The sequence below is a fragment of the Condylura cristata genome, unplaced genomic scaffold (assembly GCF_000260355.1).
Source record: "Condylura cristata isolate star-nosed mole 26May11 unplaced genomic scaffold, ConCri1.0 scaffold00002, whole genome shotgun sequence".
Classification (NCBI taxonomy): Eukaryota; Metazoa; Chordata; class Mammalia; order Eulipotyphla; family Talpidae; genus Condylura; species Condylura cristata.
The window spans coordinates 86259524-86287243 of record NW_004567103.1 but is presented as its reverse complement, the minus strand read 5'-3'; positions in this window follow the sequence as shown (position 1 = coordinate 86287243).

Sequence of the window (27720 nt, the reverse complement as noted above, 5' to 3'; positions counted from 1 at the left end):
ATGCGCCTTATGAAGCTGAGGCAATCCAAATGTAAACTGAAGGTTGCTCAGAATATTTTGATATTGTGATTATACAAAAAAGGGAGGTCATAAGATAAGTTAGCATGGAAATTCTGATTTTTCAGAGCATTTCCCCTCCATCCGTACCGTGTCTGTCGACAGATGTTGCATAGCTTGTGTCATGAAGTGGTTACAGGTAGCTTCACAGTGTTATGCTTTAACCCATTGCACCACAAGGGAGGGCACACCTTTCTCACTTCTTGAATTTTCTTTTGAAATTTGTTAGTCATCTTAAAGATGCTTTATGGTCTATGTTTGATTGCTATTATTTGCATCTTTGACTAGTCATCTATGCTGTTGTATAATCATGGTGAATTGATTGCACACACATTTCATATTACATACCTGTTTATTGTAAATTCAATGAAGACTGGCTGCCCCATAGGAGCTGTTTGGCTTCTGGCAGTTGCCCTGGGCTGCTACTAATCAAGGTCTCTTTATGACTAAGATCCCATCATTTGTAATGACTTCGAATAAATCATGTTCAGAGTGAAATTTCCTCTCCTAGTCCAAGACTGTGTTTTAACATCTCAGATGAGACACTTTTTTGCTCCCACCTAGAGTCCAGTTTGAGATAGATTAAACTTTGTTTTTAATTTATATTTTCAATGTTTTCAATTTCAAGGTTTGGAATTGGTGTAAGCCAGTCTTCACTGGGCTTAAGGTCATTTTCTGGGCTGTGTTGGTGCCAGACTTCAGCTCTCAAATCCACCTTCACCACCTCAATACCTTTCTCTTCAATGGTGTTTTGAACCCAACTGCCATTTTACAGAGATGCATTAACTGAGAACAGCTGCAATTCAGAGGCCTATAACTCCTTGCTTCACTTTAAAAACATGTTTTCCTTTCATTTTTACAATATTATATAGAGATTTTAATTATTGTATTTATTATAATTCATTTGACTGATGCATGGTTTATAGTAAGAATTGCTTTTTTCTGTTGATTGCCAGATATGAAGCTCTTTATCAGTATGCCCTTCATTAGTGATTTTATTTCCTTCCATTTTTTTTTTTTAGCTGAACATTTAAACTTCTGGCTTATTTTCATTTTTGTTATATAGCTTTATATACTTTTTTTTTTTAAAGGTTTTTATTTATTTGTGCATACAGAACTGGGGTACAGGCCAGAGGCTCAGGGGCGGTGAGAGGCTTCACTAGAGACAGAGTGGGCAACAGAACAGGCAGATGGTCAAAGTACACTGCTGAGGGGAGTAGCGGGCGGGTCAGGAGAGGTCTGCCACACCATGTGGTCACCTCCGGGGCTGGCGGGAATTGAACTCATTCGGAAGCGGCTTTAGATTCTCAGTGCTGTGCTTTAACCCGCTGAGCCACCAGGGAGGGCCTATATACTTTTCTTAATTCCACATTCACGCAATGGTCAGAGATTATGTCTCAGGAATCTGCTTCATTATTATACTTAGCTGTGTTTATTCTCCTCTTATTCCAGTTTTATTTCTGTTTAGTAAATAAAATTAATTTTTTTATCATCTTTAGTAGATGTTTTGGTTGTGATTAATTTCTCTGTTGTTCTTAGGGTGTTATACTGTTAAATTTACTCTATTTTGTTGACCAGGACTATGTGCTGTTGTTGGATGAGTTTGCTTTCATTTATACAGATGCTTGATTTTGTGTGAATACTAGATGATCCCTGTGTCTGTAATCACCTCTGTAGTTGACATTCCCTTTGGCAACTCTGGTGACTATGTTGTTTGCGTGGGGGCTCTGGAGAAAAGGATAATGATGAGTATGCTATTGGCATCTGTGTTCAGATGTTGCTACTAAAAGTAGAAGAGATTCAGGATAAATTTGTAAGCAGTAAATTATTTCTAATCATTTGGTTTCCTACTTCCATTATGTTTCCTACTTCCTCTGCCCCCTAGAACCTTCCCCTGGCAGACTTTGAGGCCGTCATGTCTTACCTTGTAGTGGAGACCACATTCCTGACCTGGCCCATACTCTAGATATTATAGCATGGGCCCTGAGCACATTAAAATATATTTATTATCATTCTTTTTTTTTTAAACCACTTTCTTTACAATTGTAATGTAACTATTTTAGAAAAATTTAATTCCATTCACCTTCTGTTGGGTTTTGTGCCATTTCTTTAGTGCATTTTAAAATCCTCTCTATTATTGTTTTATAATGTCATTCCTTATTTAGATTTATCTGGCTAGTAACCCTTTCTTTATCCTTCCTACCTATTCTCAACCTCAAGTAGACATATTTTCATTTGACCTGAAGAACTGTCTTCATTATTTCCTTTTAGTGCACAGCTACTCATCAGAAATTACAGCTACTCATCAGAAATTATTTTTGTGTGTGTGTGTTTGGTAAAAATATCTTTATTATATCTTTTTCACAAGGATATTGTGCTGGTATAGAATTGTTATTTGGTAGTTCTTTGGTATCACCATAAATTTGATCATATAATTCTAAGTTCCATTTTCTTTGACGTTTATACTTTATGTAAAGAAATTAGTTCCCCGTTTATTATTACTTTTCAATGGCCAGCTCTAAGACTTCATTATTCAATATTCTTTTATTGTGCGTATGTGTGTGTGTGTGTATTTATTCATGCATACAGAACTGGGGTACAGGCAGGAGGTGCAGGGACCGTGAGAGGATTCACCAGAGACAGAGTGGGGAGCAGGACAGGCCGACTGATGAAGTACACTGCTGAGGGGAGCAGCGCGCGGGTCCGGAGAGGTCTGCCGTGCCATGTGGATCACCTCCCAGGCAGTGGTCGAACTCATGCTGAAGTGGTTTTAGTTTCTTGGTGCTGTGCTTTAAATTGCTGGGCCAGTAGGGAGGGCGCGGTTTTAGTATTGTTACCATGATTTTCTGAGATTTGGGCTTTGTTGTCCTAGTCTGCTTGAAATGCTTTCACCAATTATGGCGGTCTGGGAAGTTAAAACAACATTTATTACTTCCTGTTCTTAATATTATAAGTCTAAGGTCAAGGTGCTGACAGATTCTGTTCTTGGTGGGAAATCACTTTCTGCCTTGTAGTTGGTAGAATTCCTGCTAGTGGTGGAAATTTCTGGTGGCTCCTCCTCTTAAAAGAATCCTCCTCTTGATATACTGTGCATATACTGGGCTTCTACTCTCTTGACCTCATCTTTATTTCATCACCTCACAAATGCTCCACTTCCAAATATTATCACTGGAGAGGAAAGAATGACTTCCAGAGCTGAGTGGCTGGGGTAGGGTAGCAAAGACACTTAGCCCACACCACATAGTTATGAGTCTGAGTCTTCATATACTTCTTCAGTTTTCAGTCTGTCAGTCAAATAACTTTAGCCATATCTCCTTAACTCCTCCCACTTAACATACTAGATTTCTTGTCCCGCTCTATTTTCTGATACTTCTTTTTAGTCATTTTGCATTTTTACATGCATGTAATACTGGTTTTCATTTTGGATCACCTGTTTGAAAATGTTTTGAGAAAATTTGTGACTCTTAATGTTACATTTACCATAGAGAATCTGTTTTTTGCTCTGGCAAGTAGTTAGGATAAGGACAAAAAGACATATAATTAAGGATTAAGATGATTAAAAGTTGGGATGCATTCTATTTCCAGTTCTTTCTTACTCCAAGAGTGTAGTTTTTGCAAATTCTAATCAGAAGTCTGTTTTGGTTGTCAAACACTAATGTCTTTGGCAGTGTCTTTTATTCTCAGCCCTGTAAAAAGTCAAAGCCCCCACTGAACATCATTGTAGCTATTTCTGAATCAGAATTCATTTTAGGGGACAGGTAGGGCCAATTATTGTTCTATACTTTTCTTGAAGTTCCTTTCACAAATCTTGGTATTAAATACTCTAGGTTTGTAGCTATCTGACTTATCTCTATCTCATTTATAGCATCTATCTATCTATCTATCTATCTATCTATCTATCTATCTATCTATCTATCTATCATCTATCTTCTATCTATCTATCTGTCTATCATCTATCTATCTATCTATCTATCTATCTATCTATCTATCTATCTATCTATCTATCATCTACTTACATCCCTACCTATCTAATTAATCTTCTATCTATCTCTGAATCTGAACTTTCCTATTTTACTTCTTTGCACATTTTGCTCTCAGAAGTCTAGTTTGCCATTGTGAAAAGTACAACCCCAGGAGGCTTATGTTTCAATCTCAAGACTGTCACTAAACTGCTAGATATTTTGACCTTCTGAGTTTTATTTTCCTCATTTTTCCAGTGGGAAACATTATCTTTCATGCTCATCTCATGGGTTATTGAGAAGATCATATAATGTAATAGATAAGGAACAGATGTTCAGACCTGCAACCACAGTCAGTTCGTAGAGAACCCACACTGAAGACTGGCAGATAATGACACATGCATTTATTGAACTATGGCTGTGTGATTGGCAGTGTTCTATGAATTTTATGAGTGCTAATTTATTAATCTTCATCGTACTCCTATGAAATATATGCTATTATGAGGAAGCTAAGGCATAGAAAAATTTAATTAAATGGCTAAAAGTCAGAGTTTATAACAGAGGTGCCAGAATTTAAATAACATGATACGCAACTGAACCCTTGCTATTTAAATAGGGAGAGTCAATTTACACAGAGGGAATATAAATGGCCATTAAATTTGTGAAAGTTATATTTGTTAAATCAAATTTAAAATGCTAAAAATTTGTATACAACATTGGTGAGATTTTAATGATATGCATATTTGTCTTTCTGGAGGGAAATTTTGGCTTATGCGTCAAAAGACTTAACATGTTCATACAGTCTTATTCAGACACACTAGTTCTTGGAGTGTATCCTAATGAAATTATTAGATAAACCCACAAAGATTTAGTAAGTAATAGTACATAATTTTTATAGAAGCATGATGGAATTGACATTTTTCATGTAATATCTCTCATATAGTAAATTCTTAGTACTTATATTTTATAAGGATGTTCATTTAATATTATTTTCATAGCGAAAAAATATATGAACAAGAACAATGACTGACAACAATAGAGTTACTTAAACCAAATTACATTTATAAGTGAAAATGCAATCTTCTTTTATGAATTATATTTCTAATATTTAAGGGCAGAAGTTACACATATTCATACTATAGAGAAATGTTTATATATAGAGAGAAAAAATCAAATGCACAATATAGATAAACATACATACATATATATATATATATATACATATATATACATAAATGAAAAAAAAAGAAACATGTTTTTCTCACACCTTTAGAATTGTCCATAGAAGGTACCTGGAGAAAAGACTCCTACAAAATTCATATGTGAATTAATTTATTTTCCATCCCTTGAGGTATTTTTCTTACATGTGAATGCACATAATGCCCAAATTCTACTCAAATTACTGCACGTGGAAACATGTGTTTGCATGATACTCTGTGTGGGTGTGTGTATGTGCACACACACATGTGCCCATGCATGCAATACTGTGTGTCACCTGAGCTGTGAATGTGCTCTCATTTCCATGGACATTCTCTCTCAGTTGGCTTCCAGTGGTGTTAGTCTGCCACTAATGCAGAGCATTGTGCTCTTGGCTTGAGAGATTAGGAAAGGGAATTGAGAACAACCTGGGGAAATATACCAACCAAAATATTTTATTTAGTTGAATTGACAACCTTGTTTGTTTTTATTCCCATTTTAGATTGCTAAGCATTTCTGGCAAATATAAAAAAAAGAAGCTTAGCTCTTTTGCATTCATGTTGCAGTTAGCTTTGAGTATTGTTAATCATTTATTAGAAAATGCTTTTCCCCTATGTTGTGTACATTTGAAGAAGTTGTTGTATGCATAAACTTGGTCTCAAGACTAAAAGTTTTCCCAGAAGAATATATTTCTGAGTTTGAGTGTTAAATTTACAAACAGAGAGTATAGTGGGGGAAAAAAAAACAGTCTCATATTTAGATGTTTTCCTGTACATTCATCTATTTTACAGAGTGAGACATTCATCATTCTTACTGAGCATGTAGGAGGAAATCCTGCTAAATTAAATGTGTTCCCCTCAGAACAAGGATGACATTAATGCCAGTGGTCATTAGATGTCCCTGTAATTCCGTTTAACCAGTATCCCAGCAAGGCATTTAGATCATGGTCACAGAAAATATTCTTAAGGGAATCAGGGACTCAGGTGGCCACAATGAAAGGTTAGTTTTTCCCAGGAGTTCCATTTCGAGCATTCCAGAAAAACATTTGAGATTCTGGAGTCTATGTCTTAGTGACCTTTCTCCACATCCTTTTGGAAATGTGGGTTCTCCTGCAGAGTGGCAACGTGTGGGACATCAAGGAGCATCTCTGAAGTGCAGGTCTTTTAGAGAGTTGTGTGGTGGCTTCCCTGCTCCAATGTGTGCAGTGTTGTTTGGTGGAAGGGAAACCAGAAAACACGGGAAACAGGTCAGACAGAAGCATTGATCATAAGCTAGCGATAGTTATACATTCCACACATGTTTGCTAAGCTTACTCTGGGTCTCCCTCATTTGAGATATTGTGAGGATGGAAGGCTGATCTCTGCCTGACAGGAACTCCCAAAAACCTCTTTGAAGAAAGAAAATGCAAGAAAGTTCATGTTCAATTCCACTGTTTGGTTGTTGGAACAGTAGGAACTAGAATCTAAGGTCCAGCCTTGTTTGTCTTCCTACATTGATTGTCCAAAATGTTGTGGACAAACTGGTTATTGAACAATCCCAAATGCATAGTAGCTTCTCTCTGGGTTAGTACAGTTCCAGCTATATCTGTTCATCTTCTTTTCAAGTTAATTTCATTCATTTATTCACTCAGATTGACATTTATTAAACATCTATGTGTGACACCTATAACATTCACTTCCTTTTTAACTTACATTTTATGATGTATGGTTTGTGTCCTCATATGTCATTTCCAATTTCTTTTAGTGACGTGAGCTATGAAAAATAAGAAGAAAGCTTAAATAGCTAAACAAAACGGCCTACTAGTTTTTCCCTCTTGATCCCATCTCCTAATGGAAGTAATTCTGTGAATCAATGCTTTTGTTTAGCTATTTGGCTTTAGTTTACTTAAAGGGAAGTTTGGATGGGTCCTAGGAGCCTTTTCCTGTTTTTGTAGGACACCTTTCCACTCCCCACACTTCTATTAAACTAGATCTCCTCAATGGCCTGCCTGTGACAACCAATTGTATAATATGTAATACTTTGCAAATGCTACCTCTTCTGTTTCTCAGACCCTGTATTTAAGAAATGCACCCTAACCTCCTCTTGTGTTGCTCAAACAAAGGTTTCCCACTTACGTTTCAAGCCACTACTTATCTTTTGCCCTCTGACTTCTGCTGGGAAGGTTTTATAATGGAAAGTGTATTGGGTGAGGTATGCTTCTGGTGCATTAGAAGAACCCTAGAAGCAATTTCCTAAAAATAGGATGTTGTAAATACCAATGGTAAAGTGGGGTTTTAGAAAAATATCCGCTGTCAAAAGACAAAGAAAGATGAAAAAGCAAATAGCAAGCTTTGTCTACACATCCCTTTTCATAGCACAGATGGGCTGTTTTCCTTAAGAAATTGCTCACAGTGAGGACCCTCAAATACAGAAGCTGATAATAGCCTCATTGCTGGAGCTAGAAGAAAGTTAATGTAAAAACAGACAGGGGGAGTGGAATGAATATTCTGTGGCTGACAGCATAGAAGGTTCTGGACATTTGGAGTCTGAGAGTCCTGGTCTGGTGTCTGTTTTGGTTTCAATCTAAGACTTGGAGTCACCTGCATAATGGCAGAAAAAGATATTTCAAATTGAGAGAGACAGTGCCAGTCAAATCTACAAGTTCTAGTCCCTAGGGACATCTCTCTCTTGTGAGAGTATTTGGAGTAGAATAAGTGTTAGGCACAGGGGCAGGAAAGGAAGCAACCTGGATGCTGACACAGCTTAAAATATGTCTCATACCAACTTTTAATGGCTGGAACATTCTACCTTGGGCACCAAAAAATAGTGATTTGGGTTTCTATAAAGTTGTTATGGAGTATCAAGCAGATGGCTTTTCAAAGCTAACTCAGTGGCCTGAGGATTGAGGAATTGGAAGGTGAGAAAGTGCCAAGTGGCCCTGAGCAAACCTATGATATTACAAAAATATTGCATTTCTATATTCTTCTCTGTGCATCCTTTCCTCTGCATTTACTATATTTCTTTTAAAATTAAGGTTATTTTGCAATCAAGAATGTTGAGTGTAAATCATAGACTTTCTAACATAGGGGACAACTGTGTGAATGTGTAAGCTATTTTAGGAATTAAGGAACTGTGCAGGAAAGTAATTCTTTTTGAATGTATTTTTTCCTTTATTCTTTAGTGTGACTCTAAAAGGCAAATGAATAATAGGACTTGCTTTTAATGTATTTGAAGATAATGTGATATCATTTAATAGAGTAGTAGAAGTGGGATAATACTGGTTTCCAAAGCTAAACTTGACACTTGAAAGAGTAGGTATTCATCCAGAAATTGAGCAAGGGAGCAATATAACCGAGAGAATGTATGTACAGAGGCCCAGTGGCAACAGAGACTGGAATTCTGGGGGTGTATTGAGGACCTGCTGGTGACCCAAACAAAGGAAATGCATGGAGAGAACAGTGGCCAATGGGAAGCATAAAGGAAGAAAACACTTGTATTATACAATCATGCTGTGGTTTTTAAACTTCTCAATAAATCACCAAATCTCAGAATGATACGATAGGGTCTTGCTTCATAGCAACATTTTTTTTTCTGGAAATAATTTAGGGGTAAACCAAAGCAGTTGGAGGATGAGAAATTAGTTGAGGTTGAGAAATTAGTTGAGGTCAGACCTTATGATGAGTGTCTGACTTGGGGGCTGGCATGTATTTAATGAGAGCACAAGCAGTGTAGAAGGAAGTGCCATGATTCAAAAATCAATTTTTTGTGGTGATGAGTATAAAGAAGGAGCCCCAGCTAATTTTCAAATAGCTGACCCAGTAAGTGGTGCTATTGATAACTCAGACCTGAACAGTTCATGGGAGAAGAGAGCAATATATGATAAAGGAGACAATGAGTTCACTCTGAATGTTGAGTTTGAGACCTCCTCTAGGTAGTAATGAAGAGTGTGTTCAGGGTCGGAGATATCAACTTGAGAATGGTCCAAGTGTAGTAACAAAATATGGGGGAGAACATGATTATCCAGGCATATACTGTAGACTATTGAGGTGAGGATGTTGACTTGGAAACAATGACAGCCAGACCAGATGTGTTTGACGTAAGCATAGTCAGATGGAGAAACACAAAGCTGTTGACTATGAACTCATATGACATCTTTAGGCGAGACAGTTAATTTCCCTGGTTAACATCATTGGAAAGGGCAATGCTGAATTTTGTCTGCAATTTTCTTTCTTAAGGGCTGTATGTTCTGTCATTTATTACTAATTTAAAGCATCCATCATCCATCCATCCAACCATCCATTAGTCTATCTGCCTGTCATTCAATATTATGGCAGGCTCCATGTTTTTCAGAGAAGTAGCTATGACTAATCACATTTTCTCATTCAGGCGTTCAGACTGTGCAAATATTTATAGAGAGAAGTCTGTCCCTCTATCTTCCAAGTAAAGGAGAAGAATCCTTCTGAGAACTAGACACCTCTCTAGAGAGGCCAAGAGGACCAGGGCATGCTACTAACCTACTTAAAGTGATTCTGTGACTCTCCATTGCTACTGGATAAAGTAACTTTCCCTCATTATATGACCTCCTTGAACCTTCCTTTCCTTTATCCTATGCTTCCACCTTTTGGTCCATCACTTTACACTTTAGCAATGCTAAATAGAAAATAGGATTTCAATCAGGAGAACTTTGTATGTATTTCCCTCCTGTGGAATTCCTCCTCTTCTCTATTTTTCAGAATACTGCTAAGACATCACCTTATTTATGGAGTCTTTGTTTATTGTCTAAGTCACAGTAACCTCTGATTGTTGATCAGGAATCAAACTTATCTGGTTTTGTAACAAAACACAGGATATGAACTGAGAACTGCTGTGGGTGGGTGGAAGAATGAAACCAATGCACTCCACAACACACAACACAGGTTTATTTAAAGAAACAGAATGGCTCCAGCAGCAAGCAAGCCAAAAGACGTTTATTTAGTGACAGGTAAAGAAACAGAACAGCTCCCACACTGGAAAGGTCCTGAAAAGGGTGAATACAATATTGGCTGTTGTGTGGCCATGCTCATGTTTTGGGTTGAGGGTAGCTGCAATGATAGTCATGGACTAATGTAGGCAAACTGGCACTATCTCAACACGATGCTTTGATTTTCTTTTCTCCTATTGACTTTTCCCTCCAGTTATGTCTCCAGGAGCCCAAGTACCTATCTTCTTGTCAAGGTCTAGTTCTCTGTTCCAAATCCCAGCATTGTAACTTGAAAGAAATGTGACCTTGGGTATGGATGCATAAGTTCCTTGAATTGAGTCACAACTTTTTATTTATTTTTAAATGTTTTCCAAAGGATCAATGAATTTAATTTTCAAAGGCACAATTTATACACATAGCTATAAATTCAAATAGCACCAAAGGGTCTACCATAGGAAGCATATCTATCTTTTACACCAGTCTCCTTCTCCTCCAATGTCCTATATGTTCATTTTTTTAAATCAAGGCAATGTTGTTGATAACATTGTGTTTTAGATGTATAAGACCTCCCAATTCACCTCCAGAATACCCAGGATCCTCTACCACAGCCCACTGTGCTCTGCCCCATTTTGTTGCCTCGCTTATCTCTTCCTTCTCCCATTCTAGTACCCATAGTTCTATAGTCACATATTTAGCATTTGTTATTAATTTGGCTCTAACTGACCTTTTGTTTTGTTTTCCAATATTTCACATTTAAGTGACACACACCACCCTGCATGCCATGTCATTCTCCTTGTGACTTGCTTTGCTTCGAATACTCTCCTCTAGTTCCATCCTTGTTCTCTCAAGAATTTACAATTTATAGTTGTTTAGTAGTCCACTGTGCTTATGTATCATATCTTCCTCAGCAAATATTTACCTGTTTTTGTTGACATAGGTTGCTTTCTATAAATTTGCTATTGTATATAGTTTGGCAATGAACATAGAGGTACATTTTCCCTTTCCCAATCAAGAATGACTAATACTGCCATTCCCCTGAACCCAAAACATGAGGACTATCATAAAACAGCCAATATTTGAATTACTGTTTCCCTAATTCGTTGGGTATCTAACAGTGGAATTCATAGGTGATATGGTAGATCCATTTTTAATATTTCAAGAAACCATCATACTATTTTCCATAGGGTATGGACCAGCCTACATTATCACCAATGGTGTAAGAAGGTTCCTTTTCCTCTGCATATTCTTCAACAATTCTTGTTTCTGTCTTTTGATATGGGCCATTCTCAGATTTGAGGATGTATTTCATTGCATTTCTCTGATAACAAGGTATGGTGAACATTTTTCCATGTGTCTATCGGTCCTCTGTATTGTATGTCTTTGCAGAAGTGATTGGGTTATTTATTTTTGTTGATGACTTCTTTATAAGTCTTGGATATCAACCCCTTGTGAGATATATAGTATGCAGATCTGTTCTCCTACCCACTATGATTTATATTTTAGTTATGGTTTCTTTTGCTCTGCATGAACTTCTAAATCTGATGTAATCCCCATTGTTTGTATTCTCTATTTTTTCCTTTGTTTTTGGGGCCCCTTCCCCAAGATATCTCTGAGGCTTGTATCTTGAAGTGTTTTGCTTATGTTTTCTTCTATATATTGACTTTTATCCATTTTTAATTATTTGTGTATGCATGGGAGAATCACACCTTTCTGTTTTTTATTTCCCTAACTGGAGGCCTACACCTGACTCAACCCAGCATTATTGTACACATCCCACATGGTAATATCCACAGTAAATCAGACATAGGCATGAATTTTAGCTTCCACCTCAGTGGCTCTCTCTCCCCACATACCTTTTACTGCCTAGAGTTGAAGTTCCTCAGCTTATCTTGTCATTAGCTTGTATTTTTGCTCTTTGATGTTCAGGAGGTACTCCTATTTTGCCATGAAATTTTAGTTCCTGTCTCTAATTTATTCTCCAAAGAGAGAAGCAGAGGACAGCCTATGATCACATTTTTCTAGTCTATGAGTCCATAAGTTTTAAAACAAAGCTTACACTGCCTGCCTTGTAAGATGGTTACATTAAAAACTGAAATTTATTTTAATTATATAATGTGTTAATGTATAAACATGTATTTCTATATAAGTATGTATCAATATATGGATATATACTTTTTTTGTGAAAGGGCTGCTTCTTAATGAGATCCTTAGTCAATATTCAACTTTTACTATGATGACTTCATTACTTTGGAGTTAAAAATTGAATCATTTAATGATGGATCATTGTCCCTACCATTTGCTGTGGTAGTTTGTTTTCATGTTTTCTCAGTGAACCAGGCCTCCCTGTACTCACACCTTTTGCATATGATGTTGTTCCCCTTGAATTTGCACTGGTCTGGAATTCACTTATAACCCAACTTGGCATGAGTATTTTTGAGGGTTATGTCCTCCAAGACTAGACTACAGGAAGCCCTCTATTTCCCACAATTATTTTTTGTGACGCTGATTCCAGATAAAATCAAACACCATAAAAGATGGTCTAGCGTCTGAGTCCCCTTGCTGTAAAGAAGCTCAAATTTGCTAGGCGAGAGAGCACGTCAAGTTGGAGATGCTCAGCCAGTCCTACTTGTTCCTCTGCATTAGCTGGGGGCTCAGATCCAGGAGTAAAGAAGTCTCAACATCCAACTCATCAGGTCCTCAAATATCTCAAGCCCTGCCCAACTTCTGACAGCACCAATCAGATAATTTCCAGGTGAAAATTGCCTTATTGAAGGTAGGAATCCATAACAGTGCAAGATAATATTACAATGTTGTTTTAAGCTACTAAATTTTGTAGTCTGCATTGGAAAGTAAGAACACTCACACTTCCCAGTAAGCTCAGCCCGGTGAGGTGGGGTATCTCTTCACTCTGAAGTCTTCACCTGAGTGAGAGGGGCTACCATGGCATGTCTATTGCCCCATCTTATCTAGTGTTCTGCTGGTTTGTGTGTGCTGATGAGACAGAGACCCCACATTTCTGTAGTAGCTATAATTAATTCTTTTACTGAACCTTATTTTATAGGAGCTCATAAATAAGAAACAGCTAATTACAACTTAAAGTGACTCTTTTATCTACTCAAAATAGTATCTTAGGCCCACAGACACTCTGTGCTAGATGACAAGAAGAGACATACCAGCCTTGTAATGTTGGTTTACAAGACAGTAAGTGATTTAGGATTTTGGGTTCACATCTCTTACAATATAACCTCTACCACCAAAGCACCCATAAACCTCCACCATCATCCATTGTGCCCCATCTCCTTTTCATTCTACATTTCCACACTCCTCCTCTGATAGCCTCATTCTGCATTTATACTTCTAGGATTTAATTTAATTGAGCATGTTCTTTTGTTTTGTCTTTTTATATTCAAACATGAATGAAATCAACCAGTATTTGTCTTCCTTCTTCTGACTTATTATCCCCTCCAGGTAAATCCCTTTGTCACAAATTATAGGACTCCCTCTTTTTGTATATAGCTGAATAATATTCCATTGTGCATATAGACCACATCTTTTTTTTTTTTAAAGATTTATTTTATTTGTACATACAGAACTGGGGTATAGGCCAGAGGCTCAGGGGCGGGGAGAGGCTTCACCAGAGACAGAATGGCTAGCTTGCCATGCTGCACTTTAATCTGTTGTACCACCAGGGAGGTCCCTGTTTTCAATATCTTGAGAAAACTCTGTATTATGTTTCACAAGGGATAAGCCAGTTTATATTCCCAACAATTGTAGACATGTTTTCTTTCTTTTCCATCCCCTTGTCAACATTTGTTTCTATATTTTTTATGTGATCCTTTTCCCCATGTGTGAGGAAAACTGTGGTTTCGATCTTTACACAAAAATATGCCTAAGATATTTGTAACTATTTTTTTTTTAATTGTGGAAACTCTACATCTTTAACATGATATCAGTACAACTGTGTAGGGTTTAGAGGAATAAATTTTCTTCTCTTCAGAACCTACTAATTCCACAGCTTCCAAGGTCCGCTAGTAACTTTAATTCTGTAGACTTAGTCAAAGAATTTGTTTTAGCTCAGTTTGATCTATTTGTTTTGTACCCCTCCTTTCACCCCTAAAACTTGAAAACCTCCAATACATTAAAATAACTTCCGGCCCTCCCTGGTGGCACAGCGGGTTAAAGCACAGCACTGAGAAGCTAAGGCCACTTCTACATGAGTTAGATTCCCGCCTGCCCCAGAGGTGACCACATGGCGTGGTAGACTTCTCCTGACCCGCCCGCTGCTCCCCTCGGCAGTGCGCTTCGTAGTTCTGCCTGTTCTGCTCCCCACTCTGTCTCTGGCGAAGCCTCTCGCCGCCCCTGAGCCTCTGGCCTGTACCCCAGTTATGTATAAACAAATAAATAAATCTAAAAAAAAAATAACTTCCTACCTTTCCTTCCATATGAATTGTAGAGAAAATAATAATTCCACTGTCAGGGAGGCCTCCATCTGAGAGCATGCAGAGCTGTTACAGAACCCGGATGTCAGCATAAAGTGTTTGCTATGAAGAAGCCATGTAGCCAAATTGCATGGACTATTCTGCATGCCGAGTCTACACTTCCATGTTGTGAGTTACTAGAGGAAAACCAGGGATGAATATACACTATATAGTCTGACCCTCGTGTTTATTAGAGCACATCTTAGTGAAAAAGTTCTTTAAACTGTTCTCATCTTTTTCCCACACACAGTACAGGATTCTGCAGAATAAGAGATCATTTTGGTATTAGAGACAGCATACCCCTCATATTGTTAACCAAGAATATACCCAGAGGTTTTCTTTATCTCTGGTTATAGAAGAAATATGTGTTCTTTCTGTGCACAAAACCCATGTTCACAAAAGAGGGATAAGCTGAAACTGACTTCTGAAGGGCAATGTGACACCCAGAGGAAACTGAAAGCTGTCTCCCCAGTTCTGGGTCCTCAGTTTTCTCTGAATACTCTTTTTTAAATTTCTCTTTGAATTGCTCCACAGCAGTGATTATTTCAGTAAACAGAACCAATATCAGTGGGACTTTGCTTTCATCCACAATAACCCATGTTGATCAAGTCAGCACCAATGGTTTCTATGAGCGTTATGTCTCTAGATACACAAAATTCTCTCCTCTGGTTCTGAGTTCTACCACTGAAGCTGGGTTCCATAACAGTCACCCCATTCTGCTGACCATCAGTGCATCTTTAAGGTTCTAAGATAAATGTAGCTGTGCATTAATCTATAAAATTATAAAACTTCCATGCTACTTTACATGTCTGGTGCCAGATTGTCATTTCACAGTTACAGTTTTCATTTGATTTAATGAACTGCCACCTAGTACTTATACTGTGTCAGAAGCAATTTTAGTATTTTATAAATATTACACATTTAATCTTTCTAATAATGCTAGAAAGTAGATACTAATATCTCTTTGAGAGTATTACCCCTGTGGGGGGAAAAAAAATTTGAGGCTTGGGGGGTTCCGGTTCAATTTTGGGTTTGCCATTTTTTTTTTAAAGATTTATTTATTTTTGCATACAGAACTGGGGTAGAAGCCAGAGGTGCAGGGGTAGTGAGAGAATCCACCAGAGACAGAGTGGGGAGCAGAACAGGCAGATCGACAAAGTACACTGCTTAGGGCAGCAGTGGATGGGTCAGGAGAGGTCTGCCACGCCATGTGGGTCAGCTCCAGGGCAGGGATCCGATATCATGATGAAGTGGCTTTTAGCTTCTTAATGTTGTGCTTTATTTTGCTGCGCCACTAGGGAGGGCCCTAGAGTTGCCAATTTTTACCACATAACTTAAGTAACATTTTAGCATAAATACCATTCTTGCACCATCCTTTATCTAAAATTCACATTTAAGTAAGCATCTTTTATTTTATCTGACAGTCCTAAGAAAAATGGACTCAGACTCAGTCAACCTGGCTCCCTCGCCAGCCCTTTCATAACCCTTGGTAAATCATGGGGTACTTACAGATTTTAAATGGATAACTCTCAGTCAGGGAACTGTTAAAATGCTTTAACCCAGCCAAGGCAAACTCACCCCCAGTATTACTGTACCATCATTTATTCTCACTTGCTTATCATATACTGTGTGGTTCAGTTGTAAGCAACAATCTCATTAATGCAGGCAGTATCTTCTGGTATTTCATGAATGGACATTTATAAAGAAAATGGAGGAACAATACTGCCCCATATCTTCTTTTGATTTGAGGCTTCTGTTCCACAGAGCATAGAAAAATGAACTCACAAATAAAATAATGGTAAAAAATTGCTCTCATCTGAGCTGGTTCTTTTCTAGCCCTTAGAAGAGAAAGGCAAGCATTTCGTCACTGAAGAAGGAGTTAGTGACATTTTCTCATTTTGCTGCATGTGATATTCACACTGATTCCAATTATGTGTAATGCAGCTTCCAAGAGTTCAGCTTTAAAGGGCTTCAGAATTTCTTCTCAATTGGATGGAAGCTTTTTAAATCATTCCCCCTCCCCCTCATACCAGCCAAAGTCATTGTTTCTTTATAGCTAACTTTCTTTTTTCTTTCCTAAGTATAGCATAAAAGGTGGGAGGTTACTTTAAAGGAAGACATTTATTTTTAACAATAAACCAAGATCAGTGGAGAAGGTAGAATTAGAGTTAGTTCTTGCAAAATGTAAAAAAACAAAAAACAAAAACCAAGCACATTACACTAAAAAAGATTCTTCAGATAAAAATAAAGAGCTGTTGGTTTAAAGCAATATAGAATACAAAAATAAAGCATAGCATTTTATTTTTTTGAGGTCACTTCACATTTCCAGGCTTTTAACATTTGTTTCAATATTAAGAACATGCATATTTCAGCAAGAAGTAGAACCTGTAATTTGATGAATATAGGTCCCGATCTTTCCTTTTTTTACAGAAAATGTAAAATTTTCTCCTCTGAATGGTGCTATCTTACATAAGATCCTGGGTATGTTATGAGAATTTCCAGAATAACCAAAGAGTTTTGTAATTGTTGGAGGTTAATATTTTGAGAGAAGTGTTACATGAAGATAATTGCCTGAGAACAATTTAAGGAAATGAGTGTAAGTTTTAAAGGATCACATACACACCTGTGTAGGTGTGCCTACTTTTATGCACCCCTGTGAGTGTGTGTGAACCTGTGTGTAACTGTGTTATTGTGTGTGTGCCTGTGTCTGTTTGTACCTGTGTGTGTGTGTGTTTGATAAGAAGGGAGGAGGAACTTCTGAGATAGAATACCCTTTCGTACATAAGGAGCCAACTACAACATCCAGTCAGCCGTTGATTTTCTTCTGTTATTCAGTTTGTCAAGAGTTGTCACAAAACTGTAATGGACAACAAGAGTGTTTGTGGGAGCTTAGCAATTGCAATTCTGGAGATACAAATTCAAGATGTTCTTGAATAATGTTCCCCAAAGTCCCTTTAACATGATTTTTTTTTTTAAGCAAAATAGAAGAAAGTTTACATATGTTGTGAGTTATGATTGGTGCTGGCAGGCTGAAACTATCCTGTCTATACATGGCTGGTCTACATTGACATCAGTTGAAAAGTCCAAGAAAATTCATTTTGCTGAGAGAAGCTGTGTCTTATGAGTAGAAAACATGTTCCACTGGGATGTGGGCATACAAAATCGTCATGCCTGATTCCATATTCAGGCCTGTAACACAATCACACAGTTATCTCCATTGTAAGAGTTTTCATTTCATGTGTTCAACTTACTGGCTTAGGGTTTGAGCTGAGGGTGCTCTGTACTGCCTGCAGCATCCACCTGGAAGCTGCTGAGATCCCCAATGGGGGGGGGCAGATGGAAGCATCTGTGATGGACAAACCTTCAGTATATTTCTGCTAACTGAAGCAGCATTTGTTTCACTATTGCTTTTTCCTAGACCCAGAGTCTCCGTTCCGAATGATAGAGCTGAATAGGAGAGTCGCTGTGCCATTTCCTAAGGCAGGGATACATGTGCTAAGCATCCAAAGGAGGGCTTCTCAAATTGTGGAACTTCACCAGAAGCCATGGGGGCACACAGGAGCTTGATACATATGTGGGTGCATTGCTGAAGACCTCCTTTATCAGAACCCTTATGGGGGAGCTCAGGGGTGTGTATTTCAACATTCCTGACTAGAGATGGTAGGCCCATGCCACCTCAGAACTACTAGTCTAGACAATGTTGGTATTCTTGCTGCAGTGTATGTGTGGGGGTGGGGGTGGTATCCATGGCACACCACATTCTCTTCAGCGCCCCAGCACAGCGAGATGTGCTCAGCATGATATAGGTTCACAGTGGCTCTAAAAGTCTGTGGTGACTTCTGAGAATTTGTGTGTGGGCACCAGTCCTGATGGCCAAGAGCAGCATGTCACAGAGCAGGGTCTCTAAAGGAGACCCCTGAGCGCTGTGCTGGTAGTGAGGGAAGAGTGACATGGACCTAATTATTTTTGGGGTCTTTGGAGGTGGTTTATTACATGTTTATTTACAAAGTTAGTGTTAACTAAACACCTACTTTGAGGAAACTCTGAGCTAGGTGTAAGAGGAAAAGCAGTGATGGTTACTGTGCTTGGGTCCTGCTCCCCAAAAGCTCCCTGTTGGTAGGTACAGAGACACAGGGGTGTGGAGCTGGAGCTCAATTGAGAGCCTGCCCCATTCTGCTGGCTATGTGGTGCATGAGGGTAAAAGAACCAGAATTGCATATACAGAAAGAGGGGTGGGCTGGGAATCACTGAAACTTTGCTTCACGTTGCAGCTATCCTCCTTACCCAGGGTTCACTGCATTTAGAGGGAAAAAAATAACTTTTCTAAACTTCTGTTCTTATATTTCAGAGAGAATGATAATACTGGCTCTATACAGTTCCTGTGAAAACTTAAAAAAAATGAAATCCGTTGTATGAGAAGGGTATTACCATCATTAATTTTGACATTGGTGATCCAGCCACACCCAATTTCTGCAGTTTAAAAATATAGAAACAGGTTACTTGATTGAGGGTGGTAGGAAGAAAATGGCCCTTCAAAATTTTCCATGTTCTAACTCCATGTTTTAATTGCTGTGACTGTTACCTTACACAGCAAGGTAAGGTTAAGGTTAAGTTCAGGAATTTTAGATGAGGTTGTCCTGGGATACCCTGGTAAATCCAGTATGACAAATGGGTTTTTTTATAAGGGGGCAGGAAGGTCAGGAACAAAAAATGCCATGTGACAGCAGGAGGAGAGATCAAGGCCAGAGAGACATCTGGAATTGAAAGCTGAATATATCCTGGCTTGTATACTCCTATCTATCTATTCAATGTATACCCCATGTTTATATAAGTATATATATACACACACATGAACATAGATCTCCCACAGATTACATGCACCCTATGCAGCCTATATAATTTCAAAAAGAACCTCAGTAGGGCCCATAGTTATGGACACAATTCCCAGCCACAGTTGAGCCAATTTAAACCCTGACTTGTTTTTCTAGATGAAGTTCTAGATGAATCGTCAGTGCACATAATTGCCCTTCCAGTCAGAGGGATAGAGTACTGCTGTGCAACATGCAGAGAGCAAGACTCCTGGGAGTTGAAAGCTACTACGCATTTGCAGTCTCTAGCAGTGACAGCAGAGGAGGCTTTGATGGCTCTTCTCTGATGCTTAGAGATCCAACCCTTAGAGACATATCCCTGTGGGAGGTGGCAAAGATCTGAGGATCACTTCTGAGTAGATTTCCCTTCTGTGGAAACGTTTCCTGGAAGGGCTCATTGGGAAAGGTCTCACAGGCTAAGCTACACCCAGAGGTGATTAGTCTTATCTGAAGGGAGAGAGCCTAGATTGTTCCTAGAGGAGTAAATGTCAAGTAAAGAAAAGACAAAGTACACAAATGCACCATGGGATTAGGATAGCGTGGGAGGTGTCTAACTTGCCGGGATTGGTTTATCCCACTTGGGCCCCTCCGGAGCAGACTCAGAACCATGCAAGGCATCACAGCTGCAGTGGTGTCAAGGTCCTCTGTCAGCAAACACTGCCCTGTGCAAATACTTTCCATCTACTAACTCTGACAATTCTCCAGCAACCTCAGTATGAACAGTGAGCAAGACGAGGCACAGAGAGTGTAACCATGTAACTCAAGGCCACACAGCCGATGATGAAACCCATTTTGAAGCTCAGTCAGCCTGGTCCCAGTGCCCCTGCTTATCTGTCCTAAAGCATCCTGACTCATCTGCCCTAATCTTCTCACATGCACCAGAGGTGTATGGTCCTGGACCCCAGTCCTCCTAACTGAATCATGGCACCAGCAACTATTTCTCTGGGGGTGCTGTTCTATGTAAGCTCTGTAATTACTGAAGGATTACTGTGGATTCTCATTTTTCCCTCTTCAAGCTCTTCATCTTCGATGCTTTCATGGATAAAGTTGGCCATGCTCCAGCTCCAGGCCTGTGGAAATGGTCCTTTCTTCTCCCTGCAGTTGTCAGGGTTTCCAAGACTACTAAAACAGGGTGATAGCAAGGGGCACTCAGGAGGACGCTGGACAGAGACCTAGGCAGGGCAGAGGACAGTTCCTGGCTTAATGGTGCCAAATTTATGGCCCAGGATGTGTAAGGTATAAAATGAGCCTATGTCCTGGTTAAGTCTGGTAATGAGCAGAGCTGATGGGTCATACATTTGAGATTCTTTCTAGAGCTATTTTCAGGATGACATAGATTGGTAATAAAAACAGTGAATATTGCATATTCACTAGAGGTCCAGCCAGGGAGGGGCCAGAAAGCAATTCTCAAGGCCAGATCCACTGGGGCTCTTTATACTTAGAATCTTGAGAGGAGAGTTGAATGACATCAATTCTCCTTCTTCTGTAATAAACCAGTAACAGGCACACATGAATTCACCACTTACCATGCGACACACAGACTGCTTGGGGTCAAGTTGCTCAAGCCATTTATGTCTCTTTGTGTATTACCTATCTCACTAGGTGACTTTGAACCTGATGTTGAACGACTCTTTAATAGCATTACATTTCTGGGTGGCTGGTTTGGCAACAATGGTAAGAGAAGAAAGCTCAAAAAGAAGTGGTGGCCAGTACATTAAGTGTGAAAGGCAGTGGTTTCAGAGATGAGAGCCTCTAAAGGTTCAAGTTCACTAAGTTTCTCTCTTTTATCCTGGGAATGTTGTCTTCCATATTTCTTAACCATTCATCAGCTTCTCTGTCAATGATGAAAAAATGTTCACAAAGAATTCAGCCTTATATCCTGCCAAGTTAGAAGCCCCTGTAGGAAAATAAAGGTTCCTTACCCCTTAACTGGGGAAGAATTCTGGTTTTATGTGGCATGCATAGGGATGTGTGTGCAGGTTTGACCACATCACCAAGGACTGAGAGATGCCCTTATGTCCCCCAATCATAGGAATTAATAAAGGGGAAGACTGATTCCCCCACTGTATACTGACTGACATGCTGCTATCAGGAAAATAGACAACAGATGTTAGGAAAACATTAGCACATGCTAATTTCAATGCTGATTACTAAGGGTCAGGTCTGGGGTTTGGCTTTGGTCTAAGACTAAAATGACAGTCTTTGACATGGAAGGACACAAATCACCCATGTTTTGTGACTCAAAACAAAGCAGTGTGACTGAGTCTTGCAGATGCTTGGGCACTGCACCAAGAGGGAGGGGTCTGTGGAGCTGGACGGGGTTGGGGCAGCCCTCTGTCGTGATGTCTTGATGGATAGGTAGAAATCTCCATCCTGGATGGGAGTTTGCAGATGGGCATCATGGTAATACTGAGAATCATGGCTCCTAGATGCACCTAAGAGCAGGGAGGAAATGAATAGTCCTTTTACAAACTCCCTAAGTAATAGAATAAATCTGTTGCATTATTCAGTGAGGAAGTGCCCTGCTCTCTGGCCAGGAGGTCTCTGCAAGTTTGTACTGGCTAATAATAGCTTGTTAAAATGCTTGGGCACAGAAAAGCCAAACTGTACAAGTCCTGGGAGAATCTAGTCACATAAAAGGGGTAGTCTTCCAAGTGTCACTTATTAGTTCTGCTCTGAATATCACCATTATTAACTGAAGGGTTTTAGTGAGATCTCCAACCTGCCAAAGTCTCAATCCTTCATGCAGTTGACTGGCTGGCATTTCACCCTTTGGCTGTGTTTGAATGTCCATTCTTCCCAAGAAAATGACCATGACAGGCACTAGTTGGTGATCATAGGAAAGAGTATCATTGGATTGGCAAGAGAGCGCCTGTTCCAGCTGCTAGCTCTAGTGGGGGATGCACTTAGGGTGGATGTACTTGACCTCTGAGGAATGATTTGTATCCTTTCTTGTTTCTGACATGTTGCCCTTACTCTCTTTCACTTACCCCAACTGACTCTTCTTTCCTCTTGAACCACCTGAAGTTTCACCCGTAACATCATTTTTGGGGAAACTCAATCTTAGTTTAGTTTCCTGCCCTATAATAACAAGCTGTGAATTGGTCAGGGCATGCCATGTTTCTCATAATTTCATTTTCCTCAGCCCTCCACTGGGGGTTATAACAGTACTGGCCTCAGAGAGTAGTTTCCATGACATCACAGATGCAAAGCATCAACACTGCTAAAAACACAGAAGTGCACATTGGAGTCCAGTTCCCACTTACCCCTTTTTTGTCCTGATGGTCTCATTAGCATTTCTGACTAGACTGTGAATTGGATGATGCAAAGCAAAGACAAGGCCTTCATATTAGTACTATCATATGTTATTATCCTTGTCATTATGTAACATAACACCTGGTCTATGCAGGCACCAATTAAATGATTATTGAATGTGGATGTCTGCTTCAATAATATCAGCCTATATCTGTTTTCAGAATCCTGCTGATGTCTCTCCTCAGGGAGACCCTTATGTACCACTGTGGCTCACAGACATCTCCCCTGCCTTGGGGCTTCTTGCAAAGTGTATGTGGCCAGTTCCTGCTCTTGTTAGTATCACTGAACATCTCTCATGCCTCTTTTCTGAGCAGCTCTCAGGAGTTCACCTCTTCTTGTTTTATCTCTTTCCTTCATGCAGTTGACTGACTGGCATTTCACCCTTTGGCTGTGTTTGAATGTCCATTCACTGAAGGCTGCTCCTTGATGAGGTAGCTGGTGATGCCAGTGATGGGGAGAGGGTGCTGGTTTATGATGGGAGTTACTGGAAGATTCTAAAAGACTGAAGGGAATGGAAAAAAATAGATAATTCCAGGAAGAGAAGAATGTTAGAGAAGGAGGTCTGCTCATCAAATGGGACTTCATCCATCTAGAAAGAACAGAGTCTGAGGGGGCCTCCCTGGTGGCACAAGGGGTTAAATCTTAGTACCATGAAACTACCTACTATGGGCACTATATTGTCTAAAGATGTGAATATTCTTTGTTCAAGCATACACTTATTCATTCAAATGAAGAGACTGTAATAGACATTTGGGAAGGATATCTTTACAGAATTTCTCCTTCATGGCAGGGTAACAGAAATTAAGTTTCAACCATAAACTTGATCACAATCTGATTTACTGATCAGTTTGTATGCGCCGGTTCTGTTTCCAAGGTATTCTCATTTGTTTTTCAAAGCTAAAGATGTGATACTTATTACATTTTTGATAGATGAGAAAATAATCCTCACTGTAGTTTTTATGGAAATTTTAGCAGAATCCATGTGCTCTCTCACTAGTATATAACAAACATAAGAGTTATGTATGTTAGGGATACACCCATATGACCCAGCAATTCCACTACAAGGATCCATCCAAAAACATTAATACAAAATAATATATGCATCCTTATGTTTATTGCACCAATATTTATAATAGGTAAGGTTTGGAATCAACCCAAATGCCCAAAAATAGATGACTGGATTAAGAAGATGTGATATTCATACACAATGGAATATTACTCAGCAATAAAAATAATATTTGCAGCAACATGGATGGAGCTAGAAGGGATTATGATCAGTCATATAAGAAGCAAAAATAAGAATACCAGATGGTCATACTTATAAGAATAATATAGAGGGTCAAGGAATAAACAAAAAATAAGCATACAACTAAAATTGGAGAAATTCTAAAGGTGGGGGAGAAGGATCAAAATAAGGATGGAAAGAACACAAGGAACTATGGAGATGATACATAGCTGAATCGATAGTGGGGATTCTAGTGGGATTACAAGGAGAAATGAAAGCAAATATTGTACAAAATGAACAATGGTGTAAAATATAAATAATTAAATTATGTATTTTAAAACATGACATTCAATTTCTAAACATCAAATATGGGTTCTATATAGACTCTAATTTCTGTTTATACTCTGAACCATTAGTTCTCTACCTTATATTTCTTGCAGTATTTTATTAGACATTGTGGCACCCAAGTGACTCTATGGCATTCTGTCTGGAGATCTCCCAAGTTAGATCAAAATGCATCAATTTCAAAACTACTCTATTACTCCAAAGCCATCATTCTTCCAGCTTCTAGAGCAATCTCCTCATCCTCTTAGGAGCCTCCACTGACAGTTGCTACCCTTGATGGTGGTTTTCCCATGGCTTTTCATACCTCCATGGTTGTCCCAGTGGTAAAGCCAATGCTGTATATTCGAGGGCTTGCTGCTAATGGCAGCACTTCACTTCTAGGGAAGAGCTTCTGTGTCACCTCTTTTTACTAGCACAACATTACACCCCAAAAACAGTAACATTAACAAAAAACAACTAACACACTTTCTGTATCTGTGTCAATTCAATGTCAGCTGTTGTGTTGGTCAGCCCACCATCATGTTATCTAGGTGGCCTCACAGGTGTGACAGTTGACTGAAACAATGAATGTGACAGAGCAACTTATCTGTCATTATCTAACAGCCTTGTCAGGCTTCTTCACTTGGTGTTGACTGATGCATTTCTAAAATAGCAAGGGGATAAGCCTCTCAGGGAAATTGTTTTTCACGTCTCAGCTTGTATCATGTTGAATGATGATCTATGGGCTAAAGAAAGTCATATGGCCACATCAGATTAAAATGAGGGAGAGATAGAGTCAGGTTCTTGATGAGATTTGATAAAATGTGGCCAATTTTTCAAGCTACAACAAAATTTAGTTGATCTCAGTCATTGTATTTAATCACTGTTCTATTTATCTCAAGATAAATCACAAATAATCACCTAGCTAGGGAATCTTCTGGAGAAAAGGAATATTTTGAATTATAAATGTTAATATGTATGGTCAAGTAAAAGTTAAATAAAAGTCTTAGCTCATTATATTTGTCAAAGAATAAAGACAATGAAACACATTGGTCATATTGAGAAGAGTCCACTCATTGCTATAGGATTACTCTTTAATACTCTGCTAAATCAGATGTCAAAAAGAAAAGGAGATTATTATAGAGAGCAAAATGTATAAGTTTGAAGGATAAAAATACAAAGTCATCAAGATGGTTCATTTCTGGCACATAGAGATAGGTTTAAATTCCTTTAAAGCAGTAGGAAGGCTTATAAATTAAAGAACAATATAGCAAGATATATTGCTTCATGCTATTCCAATTTACTGAAACTAGCAGTTACACCTTATTCTCACCTGGTGGTTACATAGTTCCTTACTGTCATTAGCTCGCTATACCTTCAAAGTGCCTGGGTAGTAATGACATACAGTATTATCTCTATTTCAGAGATTGCTGAAACTCATCCAAATACCTAGGAAATCAGTGTCAGGGCAGGGAGAAGAGAAAGATGAGAAGACTTTGAGGAGGAATCTGCTGTGAAGGAGAAGTGAGCTTTCTTCACAGAATGCTCTGAAAAACAATGAGAAACTTCCTTGAGTGGACTTGATGCTTTCGAAAGTCTAAAACTGTGAGTTCAATAAGACCAACAAGAGAAAGAGGAGTAATGAAAGCAGAAGTGAGGATGCTCACAAGATGAGGCCACATGCCCACATTAATGGTTGGGGGTGCATAGGCAGGTCCCCAACTGTAGAAAATGGTCTCCTACCCCAGAATGTGGAATTAAAGAAAAAAAAAAGATAATGGTAATATTGGATGGCTAACTTTTTAGATATGTTAGAACAGCTTGGGGATAAATATAGTACATGCAAATTAGGTTGTTATATCAGTAAATTTGTGTATGAGAGGTCTTCTGTATATAAGCAGAAACAACCATTTAAGATGAAGATGAGAACAAACATTTTGCACAGACTTTATGTGCAACACATTTTTTTATGTATACTGTTTCACTTATTTACTTATTATTTTAACATTCCATAAATATTTATTAATGTATATTATATGAAACTAAATTTTCTAAGCAGTGAGAATATATAAATGAGTTGGATCTCCCCCAAATAGCTCATGGCATCAGATAGTGCTGTCCCATGGAATATAATGCAAGACACCTATGTAATTTTCAGTTATTCTTAGCCTACCTCCATTTAAATTCAGTGATCATATGTGGCCAGGGGCCACACAAACCAAGTACTTGGAAAACCTCAATGATAAATTTTTTTTCAAGGTACTGTAAAAGAATCTCTGAGGAGCAACCTCAGTTAGCCCCAAAGTCAACTCAATGGTAGAAAGTAGAACTTTCCAGACTCCACCCACTGAGCAGGGGCTGATGAGGAAATAAAAGAGCTGGGCTCTTGTCATGGAAGATCTGCTGGGGGTTGTGGTAGTTGAACTGATGGAGTGTTGACAGTTAAACCATTGGTGAAGAAGGATGTCTGTGGAGAAGCCATCCGTGTACCATCTGTGACTTCAATTTGAACATTGGTCTCTTAGTGTATGCTTTCTGGGCTAGGTCGGAAGGCATCTGGGCATATACAAGCTTGTAAGTACTCTCTCCCTCCTTTTCACTTCTTAGAAAATAAACAAGTCCTTTTTTTTTTTTTTTTTTTTGATGTGTCTGCCTTGGGGTCATATTCTCTCTTAAGCACATGAGTAAGGACCATAAAAGGGGTCAATTATCCCCCAGGTTTGTCCTGTTTCAGTACAATCAAGTCATGAGCCTTAAAATCTCTAGATTATCCAGAATATTTAAACCAAAAATTCCTAGGATGACCCACTTACATATGTGCTGAAATAAGTAATTGTTTCTTCTTCTAATAAAGAGGAGAAATGTTTCATTCTACTTCCCTGCTTTCCACATTAATATTTTAAAAGCTCTGAGAAGTCCCGCAGGAAAAAATGATCTTTGGTATATTTTACCTGGAGTTTCCTCACCTAAGTTGGCAATGAAATCCCTCTACATATACTTTTATAATAATTATAAATAATTCTGAGAAACACTTTGAGAAAAAAAAACTAAAATAGTATGAAATCTATTTAGTATAATTATCTTGTATAACTTGAGTGTTTCATTTCACTCCGGTCAGTATTTTTCCCTAAAATATTTAATTTGATTATCCTGCCATGGGTAAATCTAGTTAACACATTTTTCTCCTTCAGGAATTGATGCTTATCACAGTCACTTCTATTTAACTTATCCTTCCTTTCTTTCTCCTCTACTTACAAAAAGTTTCCCTATTATTTTCAAGATGCAGTTCAAATGATCGCATCTCCTCAGATGCTTTCCAGACCCCCCCCCATGTAACAATTTTCTCACCTGTGAAATT